The 17,680-nt window shown below is 33.9% G+C and overlaps 1 protein-coding gene and 3 long non-coding RNA genes across 9 annotated transcripts in view; 2 read left to right on the top strand and 2 right to left on the bottom strand.

The window, feature by feature from the left end:
* LOC126875450 (tyrosine-protein kinase Btk29A-like) overlaps positions 1-17,680 on the bottom strand; it is a 216,335-nt gene that overhangs the window by 43,840 nt on the left and 154,815 nt on the right. The window lies entirely within an intron of this gene.
* The window catches only part of LOC126875458 (uncharacterized), a 143,506-nt gene that overhangs the window by 26,164 nt on the left and 99,662 nt on the right, over positions 1-17,680 (top strand). The gene's annotated exons all lie outside the window — the stretch shown is intronic.
* Positions 1,231-16,378, bottom strand: LOC126875461 (uncharacterized). The gene is made up of 3 exons (XR_007693465.1): positions 15,681-16,378; positions 12,282-14,133; positions 1,231-12,160 (listed from the first exon to the last, which is right to left on the bottom strand). It is a non-coding gene; the product is annotated as an uncharacterized LOC126875461 (long non-coding RNA).
* Positions 13,857-14,260, top strand: LOC126875468 (uncharacterized). Its single transcript, XR_007693473.1, has 2 exons — positions 13,857-13,895; positions 13,981-14,260. It is a non-coding gene; the product is annotated as an uncharacterized LOC126875468 (long non-coding RNA).

Here is a 17,680-nt window from a genome sequence, read left to right as displayed (position 1 = left end):
ACTAGGTTAACGTAGTAGTGACACACATATATGAGTATATGAGTGTGTGCGGTATGTGCGTGCACAGCGCCTCGTAAAAGAAATGAATACAACGGTTCCGTTGGTAGTGTGGTATAGAAGATGGCGAGATAAATAGAGTGCTGAGACGCGTGCAAATGTGTATCCACGAATATCTTGTAAATCACATATTAAATAAATCTGAAACTATTTTGATATCAATTCTAAAGGTAATTGTAAGTGTTGCTATACATTTATTTCGCCGATTAAGACAATTCTCAACATTTATATTGCTTCCATGGTATTTCATTATATTTTGTAATACGTGTTACGTGTGATACGAATGATTGTAAAATTAAATATTTCAAAATTTCATCATATCTCTTCTTTTTATCCAATGCTTCGTATTATACGAATTAAAACGAGATATTTCAAAATTAAGCAGCCAAAATCTTACAGAATACGTAAGAACATTTGAACAAGAAAACAGCGTAATAAACACAAATTGACTTATTAACAAATTTATTCAGCAGCATTTTTCTTTCAGAATTATCGTTAAAAAGAAAGTTGACAAAAATTAATTGTTGCAAAGAAATCGATATATTTCTTCAAATAATTGCCAATTCTCAAACTAAATAATAATATTAATAATAAAGTATTATCAAATATTCTTAAATTCATTTGTGAAACGAAACAATTTTATTCAGTAGCTGGTAAAACTTTTGCATGCTACTGTATTAGATAGATATCCCTGTCCAGGAAGTTCTTGAAGCGAATAAGGAACGCCTATCACGCGACATCAGCGTCGTCGAACTCGGATATTGAATAAGGAAGCTGGCGTGATTCGTAATGCCGTTCCCCGTTGAACGTGTCGCGAATAACGCACACATGAAATAGCAACACACGCTCGTATACGGCGTTGTAAATACGAGCGAAGGCGGATGTAACGGTGGATATCTTTGCCAGACATCTGAAAAACTGAGAACGGAGCGAACAGACTTGCGGAATATTCAGAACTTCATCTCGTTCGTCGTTCATGAAATATCAAATCGAAAGGAATCCTTTTTATTTCATAAAGCTCTAGAGAAGCTCTAAATTTTGATAATCGTGAAGAAAAAAAGGGGTATATTCTAATTGAAATCGAAACATTCCTCTGAAATTCTTTATTTCTTTAAATAATTCTTTAATTTAAAGAATTAATTAATCTAAATAATTCTTCAATTAATTAAAAAATTCTTTAATTTTTATTTCTAAAATGGGTAAAAAGATTGCACGATTAATTACTAGGATTTTCACTAGTATTTGTTTAAATATACCAGAGAAACGAAACGTTTGCAATTCGACGAAACACAGTGCAATTCTAGGGACAAGCTTCCTTCGAGCTTGCAATTTACATTTTACGTTATTAAACGTTTTTCATTAACATCATTCGATTATTCAGCAGAAGAGAACGTTCGATGAAAACGACAAATGCATACCTCGAACAACGTACTTTTCTACGTTCACATTTTGTAATATCGTAATTTTACGAAACGCGTAAAATTCATATCTGTGCCACTTGTGCCAGCTAATTATAACTATAGACAGAAACATATACATTTACATTTTCTGACAGGTTTCACACGTTACATAATTCCGCGTAACATGCTCGATAACTAGCCAATAGCAATTGTTCATTTCTTTTCGATTTAAATCGCACCAGAGAGAATACGAGAATACGAGAACTACGCCAATGTATTTAACAACGACTATGGAATCGCGCACGAAAGCAAAAGACCGGCTCATAATTGTAGATCGTGCAGCCAGCAGTAATGAAATTATCCACGTTAATGGGTGGTGGGTTACGACTGACCCAGGGACAGGTTCGTAATTGTTCTCGTGAATTAGCTAGTATTTACGTTCGAATAAAAATGCCAGCCCTCCTAATTTCACTATTATTTCGCTTTCACAGATCCACTAAAATACCTACGACGTATTCTTGTCACCTGTTCCAGCATTTTAAATAAACAATTTTTCAACATTTTTTCTCAGCATTAAAAAACTATAATATACTGAAATGATAGCTGTTGAGAAGCTACAGCGATCAATCGCATACATTGAAAAGCAGAGAAAGATAATAGCGTGGCAAACAGTATCTTTTAAATTTAATTTGCTGTATTTACAGAATTCCTTGGAAAGCGTAATAGAACTGCCTGAAAAACCGTATCTTTTTACAATATTCTTCCTTTAACCCTTTGCACTGCGAATTTTATTTCTATTTCATTACCAGTAGCTGTTAACGCTTTTATGTGTTCTATTTGAAATCTACTTTAACCAAAGAGTAAGACAATTTAAATAAATAAAAGAAGAAAGAAATTCACTTAAATACCAATTTTATTCGCACTATTGTTGTATTTTCTAGTTTTTAAGTTATGATATATTTTGAAACAATCACAAAAAAAAGTGGAACATGAAAGAATGTCGAGTGGAACTCGACAAAGGAGCTGCTGAGATAAAAACTGATGTCAAAAGTCACACTCCACATAGCAGTGTAAAAGGTTAAACAGCTTTCAAAGATCTAAAACTAAAATCCATGAACTCTAGACATTTCACAAACACACAACGCTACGCGAACAGGCACAGTACTACTCTTTCCCTTCAAACATCTACGAAAAAAACCATAAATCACTTTTCAATTTCAAATTCAATCGAAACAACCTAACCTAACCACAAGCACAGTCTACTAACGCGCACGCACGCGTTACAAAAGTAACATTTCACCGAAGCACATCCTCGAACCACACGAGAACACATTCTCTCGCTTCCTATTTGCTTGGATGCGAAAGAGGAAGTTGGAAAGGAGATATGACACCAGGCGAAGAGCCTTCATCCGTTCGGTTAATAAATAAACAGACGGCGGGGCAAAAAGAATGCGCGATCAAAGGGGATCGAACGTCTGCACCGGAAGCAGAGATACTGGCGGAGCTTCCGTGCTGATTCCTCAAACGGATATTACCTCGGTCTCTCTCGATCAATGGCACGTTGACGACGAGACGATCGGTTGGAATGAGAAAAGGATAGGGAGAAACGAGATAAAAGAGACAGAAGGGAGGAGAAGCAGAGTGAAAGGAGAACGCGACTGGCTGTTGGCTTGAAATCACATCCGACCAGAGAAGGAAACAAAGGGAATAAATTTGGTTATGTTCGGGATAAATGTTACCGAAACGCGCACGGCCAAGATAAAATTCTGTAAACGAGTTCATTTAACTTTTGAATGGATCTGGCTGGGTGATGATACGCGTGCAGGGTTAAAGTGGAACAGATTAGAGGAAATTAGAGGATCGAGAAGGAAAGAGGGAAATTATACGAGGAGAATGAAGGATCACGTGATCAATGTACAAAGGACGCCCTCTTCCGGGGATATTAAATTTCAACATGAGAAGGTGAATACGTGAATTTTTAGTAGCTTTCCTGAAAACTGCATTAGATTAAAATATGTTACGCCATAACGTTTAACTCTTAATACTATATTTATTAATACTAATAGAAACGTTAACTCTCGAGGAAACTTTGGGTTGACAAATATTGTCGTGTCATCCGACTTTGACAAATTTTGCTAATATTAGGTTGGCAACTAAGTGATTGCGGATTTTGTCACTAGGTGGCATTGACAAAAACCGCAATCACTTACTTGCCAACCAAATATTTCACAAATTGGTCGGTGACTTTGATTTTTCCGAACTTCAATATGTTGGAAAAGGCTAGTTAAAAAGATATAACGTCATTGAAGGGATGTTGTAAACAATTCTAAGTACTTTTAATTTCATACTTAATCTAAAATTCACGTAGAATGTTGTTATATTTATACAGAAATTCGTACAAAGCATTAGCCAAATTTACAGTGTCGCCATTGTTTGTGCGCGTGTGTTATAAGCGAAAATTTTACAATGAAATTATAAGCCAGAAAAGATTCTTTGTTATTTTTGAAAATTATTTCGAGATCGTATAATTTTGCATCTTAATGTCAGCTGCATCACGCAAGGAAAAGACATCAACGACCTTCGAAGAGACTCAGGAAAATGATATAAGAAACATATTCTTTAAAAGCTACTCGTCCTTCGATATCACTCAAATTACACACAAAATACTATACTTTCTGTAACCAACCGAAGAAGACATATTGGGTTGGTAACTAAGTGGTTGTTGATTTTGTCATTAGGTGGCACTGACAAATTCCACAATCACTTAGTTGCCAACCCAATATAACCCAGACCCAATATAACCTATACACAAGAAATAGAAATAATTTGCGCGAAATCGAAGAAAATCGAGATGGAAATCGCCGCAGGATAACTAGCAGCGATGAGGTGCGTCTGAACAGATGACAAGCACGTTCCATCATCAAGAACAATGATGCAACTGAGCCAATTTGCGGTAACGTTGTTGCCCAACTACGATGAAGCAAACGTTCGTACACAATAGTCGCAAGATCAATGAATTCACTTAGCAGCTGATGATTACTGATAGTACGGATAACCTTCAAATCATGACGGGCTGTTACTTCATCGCAGAGCAATCGAAAAACAAGCAACTATAGCACCTACAGATGCTATACGTAAACCTGATGACCGAATGTTATAAAAATCGCAAAAAGTGAGATCCGCAATTCACCACTTCAAATAATTCAGCAAACGGTTATTATTGCGCTTCACAGTTGGATATCTACACCAGCGACAATTTTCGAGTTGCCAACCAAATAATTTTTGGTCTGTCGTCAAAGGAGCGCAATACCACTTACTCTGGCGATTAATTTTAAACACAACATCCATTCTGAATCTGACACGTATATCAGATTACATCTCAGTTACATCTCAGATTATAGTAATTTCTTCGTTTCAATTTCTACCAAAAGTTCCCTAGCCCAGACGAATCGCCATGAGAAGCTAGAAAATTTCTAGGGGAAACTGGGTCAAATCAACAATGGCCTCGTTTCGTTCGTCGATTCCTTCCATATCGATACGAAAACTCCATTCGACGTTTCCTAACGCCCAGTGAAGACGTTTCACGGTCGAATTTACAATCAGCAGATTGCTACGTAGAACGGCGCGTGTCCAATTTTGGCGAAATCTTTGCTCGTTGGTAAAAGAAGGTAGCCAGATGTCCGGCTATGTAATTTGCTATCTACGAGGATCATGAGCGATTTAAATTTAAAGAGTTCTGACAATGAGAATGTTTCTGCGGAGACTTGAGAATGCGGGTCCCGCAGTGGTTTCGTAATTTTCATCTGATTTCCACTATCTTCTCGCTGTTTCAGCATTGGTCTATGATCAGTCGTCGTGGATTCTGGTTCACGTTCACTGAGATAGAGGTTCCACATTTCTCGATTTAATAAACCTATCGTAGCTACAGCTATAGGTGCACTATTATATTTACTATAACATTTACGTATCTACTAATTAATTAGATGCAAGTACATTAAATTTCGCATCATCTGACGATACACAATTTGATACTACAAAGGTGAAACGGAGGAAAATGCTTCATTGCGGAATAAAGACAAAGAAGACACAAGTACGAAGGATCAATATTATGCACAATCGAAATACCAGCTATTTTTAAATGAAACAATTCCATCTAAGAGCGGGAATCAACGATAACGTAACGATAACTTCAACACTGAAAGAGCAACACGGAATTTCCCAATCGCTGCGAATCTACGAAACATCATCTGAAACTGAAACCAGGCAAACGATCGACAATTAGCTCCGCGTCATCTCCATCGACTTGGTCTTGTTATTCTACAAAAGCATCCTCCCATTCACTACACACCTCCAAGTATATCTTGTACATCTTACACAGATATAGCTCCGTTTACCAAGAAACTAGCCATTTCAAAGTTAAATTTAAAAAGTTCTGACAATAAAAATGTTTCTACGGAGACTTGAGAATGCGGGTCCCGCAGTGGTTTCGTAATTCTCGTCCGATTTCCCCTGTCTTCTCGTTGTTTCAGCATTAGCCGATGATCAGATGATCAGGGAAGAAAACGCGCGAGGGCAAATAAAAGACAGAGAGAGAGAGAGAGAGAGAGAGAGAGAGAGAGAGAGAGAGAGAGAGAGAAAGAGAGAGAGAGAGAGACGAATAGTATTTGCTGTGTGACGTTCGTTTGTTCAATAATACCCGGATGACGAACCTGCGAGATTAGTCGCGAAATTCCAAAAGGACCATCGGCAGCCAAAGAGTTTCATCTCGCGCTCCTTCATGCCTGAGGTGTTCTCAAACGAGGATGATGCGAGGATCCGGGGCTGCCTGGCGCTGATTCCCGAAATCAGGCATCGGTTGGACGCTCTTGAGTAATCCAAACGGCATTCACAGAACCACAATTTCCTGTGAAAAGACCAGCCCAACCCCTTTCTTGGTTGCTGCGCGTTCCACCTCCTTCTACGACGTAATCCAAACGGGATTCTGGCCAGATGCGTGAGAAATGTGGTGCAGCACGAAACACCGCGTTTATGTTCACTTGCACAGCCTCGCCATTTCCGTTGCTCACCTCGTGTAAACACTCGGCATCATTCTAAAGCGAGCGGAAACACCGATCGACGTTTTCGAGGTGAATTCATCTGACTAACTGAGATTCGTTTGAGAAAGATTTTCTAACACGTTCACTGCCGCGATGGCTCAGTGACCCACGTTACCAGGACCTTTGACACGATTCAAGCAAGATAAACCTCATGGATTAAATTTTGACAACGTCAGTTGCTCTACATTTCTAGTAGTCAGTACTCCTGTACAGTCTATTGTATTGGCAATTAAGTGATTGCGGATTTTGTCATTAGGCGGTACTGGCAAAATCCGCAGTCACTTAGTTGCCAACCCAATACAACGGACTGCACAGGAGTAGGCAGGCTAAACACAAGCGTAGAGAAGTATTTTAAGAGATAGAAGATCGGAACTGGTGAAGGAATCGTTAAGGAAGATGTGATTAAAAAGATAAAGAAAAGAGAAGATACCAGAGATTAAAAGGTGCAACAAGCAGACAATTAGCGACAGGGTCGTTGGCGGATATAATAGTCTTGGAGTAGCAGCGGCTTGTAACGTAGACAATTAGTGTGCAGTAACCAGATTAAGAGTAGCATAAAGAGTATAGCACGGAAGGATGAGTGATAAGATCGGACCAGGAAGGATGTGATTAGAAAAATTGCAAACCGAGTGGTATTTCTTGGCCGCGAGTGTCTTTAAAACGAGACAAATTGCATGAATTAAATTTTTTACAATATGCGTGAATCAGATAACACTCTCAGAGAAATAGCGCTCAAATATATATATACACAATATTTTGCAAAAATAAAATGTTATCATGTAGTATATTTTAACCCATTACGACAAAATATTGGGTTGGCAATACCACTTATTGACAAAATCCGCAATCACTTAGTTGCCAATACAACAGACTGTACAGGAGTGGGAATTTTATATATATTGGGTTGGCAACTAACTGATTGCGGATTCCGTCAATACCGCCTATCGACAAAGTTGCCAACCCAATATATAAAATTCCCGTGAAAGTCAACGCCTTAAATGTGACATGGCTAATTTGAGCGTTGGAAGATACGAGCTTTGAGGCCCTCAGATAAAATGAATGCTTTCAGGGGATAAGAAAGCAGGTGAGACGAGTTACTATGGAACACTGGTGACAGATACTGAAAAATCCTAAATAAATAAACGATCACATGCAAAATATTAACAATTTAATTGACAGTGACAAATTAATTCATACTCTGTAGACACCAATTTTAGAAATCTTCTGTAAACCAATAACCTTGCTATATCTTTTCTGAATGAGGGAAATCTTTGGAAAATTTCACGTCTCATAGACGAACTTAAATTTAACTCCACTAAGTTCTCCATCGTAGACCAAATGCGCAAACCGAGAAAGATTCTGAGCGAGATAACCAGAGACCGGAAACGTAAAACGTTAAAGATCGCGAGTCGCATTTGAAATAGGCGATTGGCAGATCGTAATAATCACAATCGGCATTAGGATTCGACAAGCTAATGGCTCTAGCGGCGAGATACGAGCTGCAATACAGTTTATTGGCACAAGGGCGAGCGGCACCGTTCATATCGAGTTTCTGCAACACCAGCCACGATATTTGTAGTCAAGTCAGCTGCGCCCCTCGAATAACTTCTGTCTCCATATGTTTCCTCCGTGACCACGAACGCTCATCGTGCACAATGACGAACGTACAATTATTTTAATAGCACCGTGTAGTTAGAGTGGCTAGAAAAATTGTTTCTGAACTTCTGTATTTATTATTGCAATTATATAATTCATTGAATTCGACTATAATAAATTTTGTATCATTTGGTAATACTTTTATACGATTAGAAAAATTTGATATCATTGAAATAAAATTCAGAAGTCGATAAAATGAATATTATTAGTGAAATTAGTTAACAACGATATCAGATAACAAGAAAGTCTGGTTATATTAAAATTGGCCGATTGAAAATTGAAAATTAACTTTTTAGCTTTAGTTTGTTCTAGAAACTTCGCTCTGTTAATAAAAATACATTCAGCTGTATAATAAGGAATGATAATAATAAAAATTGAAGATAAAAAGTTCCTGTTGATTACAGCTATTTTTCATTTAGATATATCGTGTACGTTATTTGAAAAACTTGTCGAGGCAATGATTTTTCGAAGTTTTAAGCCACTATTGATAAGTATTGCATATAAACGACTTAGTATACGTAACTGATGAATGTTATTCTACAACTTATTCCAAGTAATAATTTGTTAGTTTTTTCAACGTTTGATACACGACAAACAAGCATTTTGCTGAGCTTGTAACTCATAGTCACTTTGCAAATTTTTCCAAGTTGTAAGTTTCTGCTTTTTCTCCAATGTTAAGGCAACAGCTGATGAATTTTGTGCATAATACAGACTCCAGTAGAATGTAAATTGTACCTAAACTTGTACTCAAACCTTGTAAATTGTAAATTGATTATAGAAATTTTTTAAACAAAGGTTTTTTTTTCTATTTTTTCCCCTTATTTTATAGAAAACTTTGGTAGCCACAATTTGACAGACGAAATTCGAGTTTCGTATCGAGACATCTAATTTCAACAAATTTCACGTGATGCTACGCAAATGATAGAAACGGAACGGATTATCAGAATGAAATTAATAATCACGAATCATGAAAACCTTAATAACCATGAAAAAAGGTAATTAATTAAACACATCTCATCAGCACGTTTCTATTATTACTATCAAATTCGCATGAGACAGGAAACTGCAAAATTGAAAACGAGCTTCGATTGGAAATATGATCCAACTTTCCAAATCAAATACCAATTCCACTTCAACTTCCACTTCACTGTATAATCAACCACTGCACAATCATTTCCGAATTTCTTTGCTTTTGCTAGCACAATTGGCATTGATCCATAATCAAGTCATACTAAGCAAGGTTAGGAGCAGTCGTGGCAACTTCCTGTCGAATAAACACCGAATCTATCGAGCTTGTCCGCGACTGAAAATCCTTAATGTTGGCCAGCGTGCCGGCTAAGTGAACGGAACTAACGTCTCCCATATTATTAACAGACATATTATTAACCACACTTGTCTGGCTGCAACGTTCCTCCGTACGTTTGCATAATACGAAGACACGAAGAAAACGCGAACGCTGTACTTGGCAACTAAGTGATTGCGGATTTTGTCATTAGGTGGTATTGACAAAACCCGCAATCACTTAGTTGCCAATCCAATAGAAAATAGAATTTTGACAGGTTTAGCGGAAAAAACTTGTTTGGAGGTACAAGGCAAGAGTTAAAGATGGCGCTTGATAGCGATTACTAATTTAATTTAGTAACTAATAGTAATATAAATAAATATAAAAAAAAGGTAATAGCTAGTAATTACTGTGATGGAATTGGAAAATGGTTGGATTACTTTGGGAAAAATTGGAGAACATGAGTATGTGTGTGAACATTTTGTATGTGTTGGTTTTATCCAATTTATACCGTAACATTACACAATTTGGTTATGGATAGTGAATTGTAGATTTAATAGTAATGAAAAATAGTTGGTTTATTTTTGGAGAAAATGGAAATTGGTAGAATTTTACATGAGTTATTTGAGTAGAATTAATGTGTGGTGCATGGTGCTCGTTTCGACTATATACTGTGGTATTACATAGTTTGGTTATGAATAATAAATTCTAAATGTGATGGAAAATGAGAAGAAAGAGGATTGTAATACAATTGAAATAATTTATTTTTACGATTAGAATATTTAATTAACGATCCTAGCAATGTTCTTTCTACCACTTTTATGCGATACGTTGACCTATGAGTTCAGATTTTCATCCTCAATTTGAAGGTATATTACTTCTTTCAGCTCTATAATCGTAAAATTTGATTATCCTTGCATGACAATCTACTCTACTGGGCTACTTTGTCGAGTGGAAAATCCTCGTTTCATAGTTTCATTGTATTCACACATCCACCAAGATGGAATAATAAAATCTCTTTATATTGCTCCTGTAAGAAGGATTTTTTTTTTAAAATACTCTCTAGTCCAAATGCAAAGAAACATTGTAGAAATATTCTAGATTTATGGGGAAAAATATCTGCTCATTTTTCACTGATTTAAATCTTGATCTCAATGATTTACATTCTGAAGAATCATTTTGAAAATATCTTCTTATTTCCCATTGATCCATGTCTCAAAAAATAATACGATAGAAATATTGCCAACCAACGAGGAAAATTCTCAATGATCTACATTTTGGAGAGCCATCTTGGAAATATTTCCATCCCATTTCTCACTGTCCCAAGTCTCGAATAATCGTAGAAATATCCTAAACCACCGAGAGAAATGCTCAATGATTGATATTCCGAAGAATCATTTTGGAAAGATTTTAAACGAACAAGAGTCAACGACGATCTTCCAGACAGAATATTTTAGGAAATATTGCGGACCAAGTAAATAAGAAACTACTCAGGACACGTCAAGTAAGAGCATCCCGGTGGAACGATATAAAATTTCCAGTGCAGCCAGGATTGATGATCCGGCAATATGTTCCGTTTCTCCATGAAACACGAGGCCACTGTGTCCCACGAGCTACGTTTCCGGAGTAAGCGGTCGCCAGGATGAAACCTGGCCAGTAATGGCGGAGGCGTCAGGTGCGACGAACCGTTTTCAATAAGTTGCTCTCGACGTGCACTAGCCATCGATCCTCCGGATCACCGCTTCAGCGAACAGGATTGCTCTGTTTTCGGATTTTTATGACGATCACGGAAGAATTTTAAACGAAATCAAACAGCGATGTTGGATACCAAATCGATTCAAGATTTCTGTCAGATCTTCATTACGAATGCACTAAGGATCCACGAGAAATTTTCGCAAATTTTCCATGCGACACTTCAAGTTTGGATTAAATTTTTCAGTAACCCTCCATGTTGAATTATGATTTTAGATTTATGAGAATTTGCTTAATACTTTAAAAATTGGAATTTGGTAGTCAGATCGACTGGAAATTTCGAGGAATCTTTTCTAATAATTCTAGAAGTTTAATTTATGATTTATTAGGTTGGCAACTAATTTATAATTTATGATTTATTAGGTTGGCAACTAAGTAATTGCAGATTTCGTCAATACCACAGCTAATGACGAAACCTGCAATCACTTAGTTGCCAACCTAATAGGTTAGGTTTGTTGACGGTCTCCTGTACCAAATCGATAGACTTCTGACAATATTTTGATCGTTTCTAAGGTGTGAATTTATTTTATTTTTACAATTTTTTAAAGTTTGATTTTGAAATTATTCATCGATCCTAATCAATTGATAAACTTGTGGAAATCACGTGTTATGATAACAAGCGAATACGACGTTCTTCGTTGCTATAATATCAATGGAATAAATCAAAAGCAGACACGTAATTGTATTCGCAAATATTTCTCAGCCAATTTCATATTTATTTCTGAAACGATAGATACACTTTTATCGCGATCATCTTATCAAAGCTGTCAAAAATTCATGACTATCCATGTACGATTTATCGTCATAAACAAAGGTCGTAAATATAAAACGTTCTGCAAGAGAAGCCGATTGTACGTGGAAAGCGATAAACCATATTTCATATCGATAGTCGTTACGATACTTTGTGGATAGCTTTGCTGTAAAATTCGAAGGAAATTTAATACCAATTAAAACAAATGAGGAATTCACGATCGAATAATTTAACGAGTAATGAAATATTTTTTTATCTGCCACTTATCGATCGCTGTTAATACATACCAATATATTGTCGAGCGTAATTCGATACAGAAACATTAATCGAATAATATATCGTAGAATTTCTCCTGTTTCATATACATTCAACTCGTAAGCATCGTAACGAAAAACCTTGACAGGCAAAGTTGTTTTTCAATAAACAATAATATTATTTCATATTGCTCGTAAAATTCAACACGTGACTAAATGTACACACTAACATCGTAACACAAAATACGAGCAGGAATGGACGATAAATAAATAGACATTGTGACATTCTTTGCAACATTTGATCAACAATGTTCACTAGACTGTCAACTTCCTATTGCTGACCTCGTCATCGTTGTTTAAATTAGAATGTACACATGAATTAAAATGTCCATATATTTATAACGTTTAAATCTTATCGCGTTCACTATTACTGTTATTTTGCTTTATTGCTATAGTATGTTGTATTGATAGCAAACAATTTATTAACAATGATTTATTACGTACGATCGTTTTACAAAACAAACTGATCAATTGCGCATTTTCTATACTTTCAGGTTTCATTATCCTGGCACACTATTCATCTTCAATACCGAAAAAAACAAATGACTCATTGCCACATCATGTAACATCATCATCTTTCTCTACGTTTCAATCTATGTAACTTGTCTACTAGTCATACACCAAATGATATAATACAGTTGGCAACCATGCGATTACGGATTTTGTCAATACCACTTAATGATACCGCAATCACTTAGTTGCCAATATATGCAATAGTATTAATATTAATATTGCTGGGATAAAAACGTATTGTCGTAACAAATCATAATTATTTTTCTCACAAGCAAACAGTTTACGGAAGATCAAGGATAAAGTGAGATTTCATGATAAGAGATACGTATGAGCGAAGCGAATGCGAAACAATATGTTCCCGTTTCCACGAGAATCTTCCATCGAGTATGAACACAGCCAGCTAAATTTCGCGATGGCTAACTTCAACAAACAGTATCATATATTAGTTTGCGAAACACAAAACAAGATGAAATGCAAGTACGATACTGAAGCAGGACGCGAGCAGAAACTGCTACACCGCGAACTACAATCTTCCCAAAGACCTATCAACTACAAGCTTAGGTTTACATTTACTGTCAAGGATGCAGCAGCGACAGTTGGCGAAATCGCAAAGCCTTAGAAGGGCACGCGGGAAACTAGGATTTAAGAAACGAAACACATTAAACATACTGAGTTGGCAACTAAGTGGTTTCGGATGTTGCCATTAGATGGCATTGACAAAATCCACTTAGTTGCCAACCCAATAAGATTACAATAGCCATCAGCTTTTCCCGTCAGCCAAACTATTGCTCAAAAGTTTCGTATCAATACTCAATATTGAAATATTTTAAAGATTCCTTTTCTAAAAGATTGTGACTTAAAAATCGTTCAATTGTTTCTTCATTTTAATTAAATTATCAAATACTTTGATAAATTTGAACACTTTACATTAATATTCGGTTGGCAACTAAGTGATTGCGGATTTTGTCATTAGATGGCATTCACAAAATCTGCAATCACTTAGCTGCCAATACAATAATCCTCAGTACATTTTATGGCTTAAAGTGGTAAAACTTTTCAATGCTACTCGCATGCGTAAGTTTAATTCTGACGATCCTTGATATTTCTCACATTTTTCTCTGTCGTTTTCTTGCTAACGAAAATCCTTTGAAAATAATAGGCGAGCGAAATATTTGAACAACGCTGTATATTCTTGGACTGTTAAAGGTCTGAGCAGATTGGAATGCAGTCGCTGGGTGCACTGTATGTTGTCGGCAGACTGGTTGTAAGGAGAATAGTATTCCGATGTTAGGTAATGTGAAGTGACTGCAAACTGTACAGATCGATTGTTAAATTAAATTAAAATTTGTTGTTTATTTTTTTATTAATGTTAAATTAATTAATTTTGCATTATGATTGTTAGATTAATTAAAAGAGAATATATAAGACATTTGCGTGAATTAAGATACAATTGCTCTGCAATCAATTCCGAAATGTAATATTCTTGTGACCCACAACCGACCACATTTATCAAATTCAAATGCTCATACCGACGATCAAAAACTCGAAAATTTCATCCACACCGAGAACTATTATTGCTAATATCGCTTCCACTATCCAAAGTTGCTGAATGATATATTTACAAACCTAAGTAAAATTGAACTAATTTTGGTCTAGTTATTATTGGTTGGTAACTAAGTGATTGCGGATTTTGTCAATACCAACTAATGACAAAATGCGCAATCACTTAGTTGCCAATACAATAGATACGTTCAATTCAAGATATTCATATTCGTGAGAAATGTTTACAATTCCAGTTTAAATACAACCAGACGAAAATCCCTAAACAACAAATTTCTAAACTGAATTATTTGCCAGGCATACATTCGCGCTAAGAATAATGTGAAAATACTATATTGCCGAAGTTCATGTTCCAAACGAAAATCTCTAGACAATAAACTCACGGAAATTCTGAAACAAACCGAAAACTTCCACTCAAGCTTAAAACTTCCACTCTGTACACCAAAATTCAAACTCTCCTTCTTGCGATTAAAATCCTTCGCAATGCTATTCGCACCAAGAGTCGCTTTAAAGTATCTTGCTGCATCGGCCACGCGGCGTAGGAAAATCCCTAAACGAGAAATTCCACGAATCTTTGGAAATAGTAAATGCAACGAACAGAACCACACTATCCAAGCTGAGTGTCTCCTTTCGCATTCTTAAAGAAAGTGTCGGTTAGCACTTTTGACCCACGTTTTATTAGAAGTAGAATTCGACTTTAAATTCTTAAGGATGATTAAAATAAGATCAACGTCATCGACTAAACAATTTCCAATAACACGAATAACCCAGATTATCTGTAAAAAAAAGTGCGCAAACGCGACATGCATATTCCCCAGAAACGAAACGTTATGATTAGACTAAGGATATTCGTGCAAGTTCATAATTTTTCGAATATGACTAAAAAAAAAAAAAAAGAATGGAATCTAGATAGAGAATTGTTTCACTTATTAATAGATTTTTAGGAAGTTTAAAAGTTGAAAATTACATAGAACGCGGAAGATATGATAAAATATATAGAATGTCGGAAGTATAGAGCTCTTTATAATACTCGACAGATAAAAGAATTTTCTACCGAGATTCTAATTTTTAATTTATCTACTCTGCAAGATATAAATTTACGTAAAATTTGTTAAATGTTACTAACAGGAACTATACTTCCGATGTTTTATATATTTTTCTCTATTATATGCATTTTTCTATCTTCGAATTGTTCTACAAATGCATAAAAATCAACAGTTTGGTTATAAATATTACGGTATATTGTAGGAAAAAGATATATCAAATTCGCGTGTCAACGTGTTAATAGTGAAACTGCACCTCGAAAACGCGATTTTGCTTCGATTGTTCACCGTTTTACCGGTCACTGACGAACGCAACACACGGAACACGCGCAACATTCGCGTTCACGCGTCGATGACCAGGTGTGCCGTGGCTCGCGGAGCTTCTCTGACTGAGAAGTCTACGAAGTTCCCTTCCCTGGCCAACGTGAATCGCCTGCTTCTTGGCCCCTTCTTCCATGCCTTTCTACTACGCCTTCTCTCGCTCATTTTCCACCGTGCCTTTTCTTCGCGCTCTCTGACAGCTTGTATTTTAACTGTAGCGGTTCTCAAGGTCCGCACTCTTAGAAATCCGTGAATTGTAACGGGCCGAAGGTCTTGGTCAGCTACTTATTGGTTTCGAAAAGAATCTTACGCAGAGTGTACAGGTTAGATATATTGAATTTTTGGTGCTCCTTTGCTCAATGTTCCTTCAATTAGAATTAATATTGTAATAAAAATTCTTACAATTGGCAAATTAATTAAATTACCATTTAACATGACATATTTTGTAAGAATGAAATAAACGAATTATCAGTGTTGCGTGAAAGAATCGTTTATATATTTTTAAATATGTAATTAAATACTATAGATTTGGTAGCAGGGGCGAAAGTTGAATTTCACACGGGAAATTTGTTCCTATATATTTAAAAATTAAATTTACAAATAATATAATTATAATATTATCATATGAAATTTATTTTTTTCATATAATAATAAAAATATGAATTTTAATTTACATTTTAATAACTAAATTTATAAATAATATAATTGTAATATTATCATATGAAATTTATTTTTTCATATAATAATAAAAATATGAATTTTAATTTATATTTTAATAACTAAATTTGTAAATAATATAATTATAATATTATCATATGAAATTTATTTTTTTCATATAATAATAAAAATATGCATTTTAATTTATATTTTAATAACTAAATTTATAAATAATATAATTGTAATATTTTCAGAAGAAATTTATTTTTTTCATATAATAATAAAAATATGAATTTTAATTTATATTTTAATAACTAAATTTGTAAATAATATAATTGTAATATTATCAGAAGAAATTTATTTTTTCATATAATAATAAAAATATGAATTTTAATTTATATTTTAATAACTAAATTTTTAATTAATATAATTATAATATTATCATATGAAATTTATTTTTTTCATATAATAATAAAAATATGAATTTTAATTTATATTTTAATAACTAAATTTGTAAATAATATAATTATAATATTATCATATGAAATTTATTTTTTTCATATAATAATAAAAATATGAATTTTAATTTATATTTTAATAACTAAATTTGTAAATAATATAATTGTAATATTATCAGAAGAAATTTATTTTTTTCATATAATAATAAAAATATGAATTTTAATTTATATTTTAATAACTAAATTTGTAAATAATATAATTGTAATATTATCATATGAAATTTATTTTTTTTCATATAATAATAAAAATATGAATTTTAATTTATATTTTAATAACTAAATTTGTAAATAATATAATTATAATATTATCATATGAAATTTATTTTTTTTATATAATAATAAAAATATGAATTTTAATTTACATTTTAATAACTAAATTTATAAATAATATAATTGTAATATTATCATATGAAATTTATTTTTTCATATAATAATAAAAATATGAATTTTAATTTATATTTTAATAACTAAATTTGTAAATAATATAATTGTAATATTATCAGAAGAAATTTATTTTTTTCATATAATAATAAAAATATGAATTTTAATTTATATTTTAATAACTAAATTTGTAAATAATATAATTGTAATATTTTCAGAAGAAATTTATTTTTTCATATAATAATAAAAATATGAATTTTAATTTATATTTTAAAAATTAAATTTACAAATAATATAATTATAATATTATCATATGAAATTTATTTTTTTTCATATAATAATAAAAATATGAATTTTAATTTATATTTTAATAACTAAA

The sequence above is a fragment of the Bombus huntii genome, chromosome 18, assembly GCF_024542735.1.
Source record: "Bombus huntii isolate Logan2020A chromosome 18, iyBomHunt1.1, whole genome shotgun sequence".
NCBI classification, from domain to species: Eukaryota; Metazoa; Arthropoda; class Insecta; order Hymenoptera; family Apidae; genus Bombus; species Bombus huntii.
Note: the sequence above shows the minus strand (reverse complement) of the source record. Positions and strands in the feature narration are given on the sequence as shown.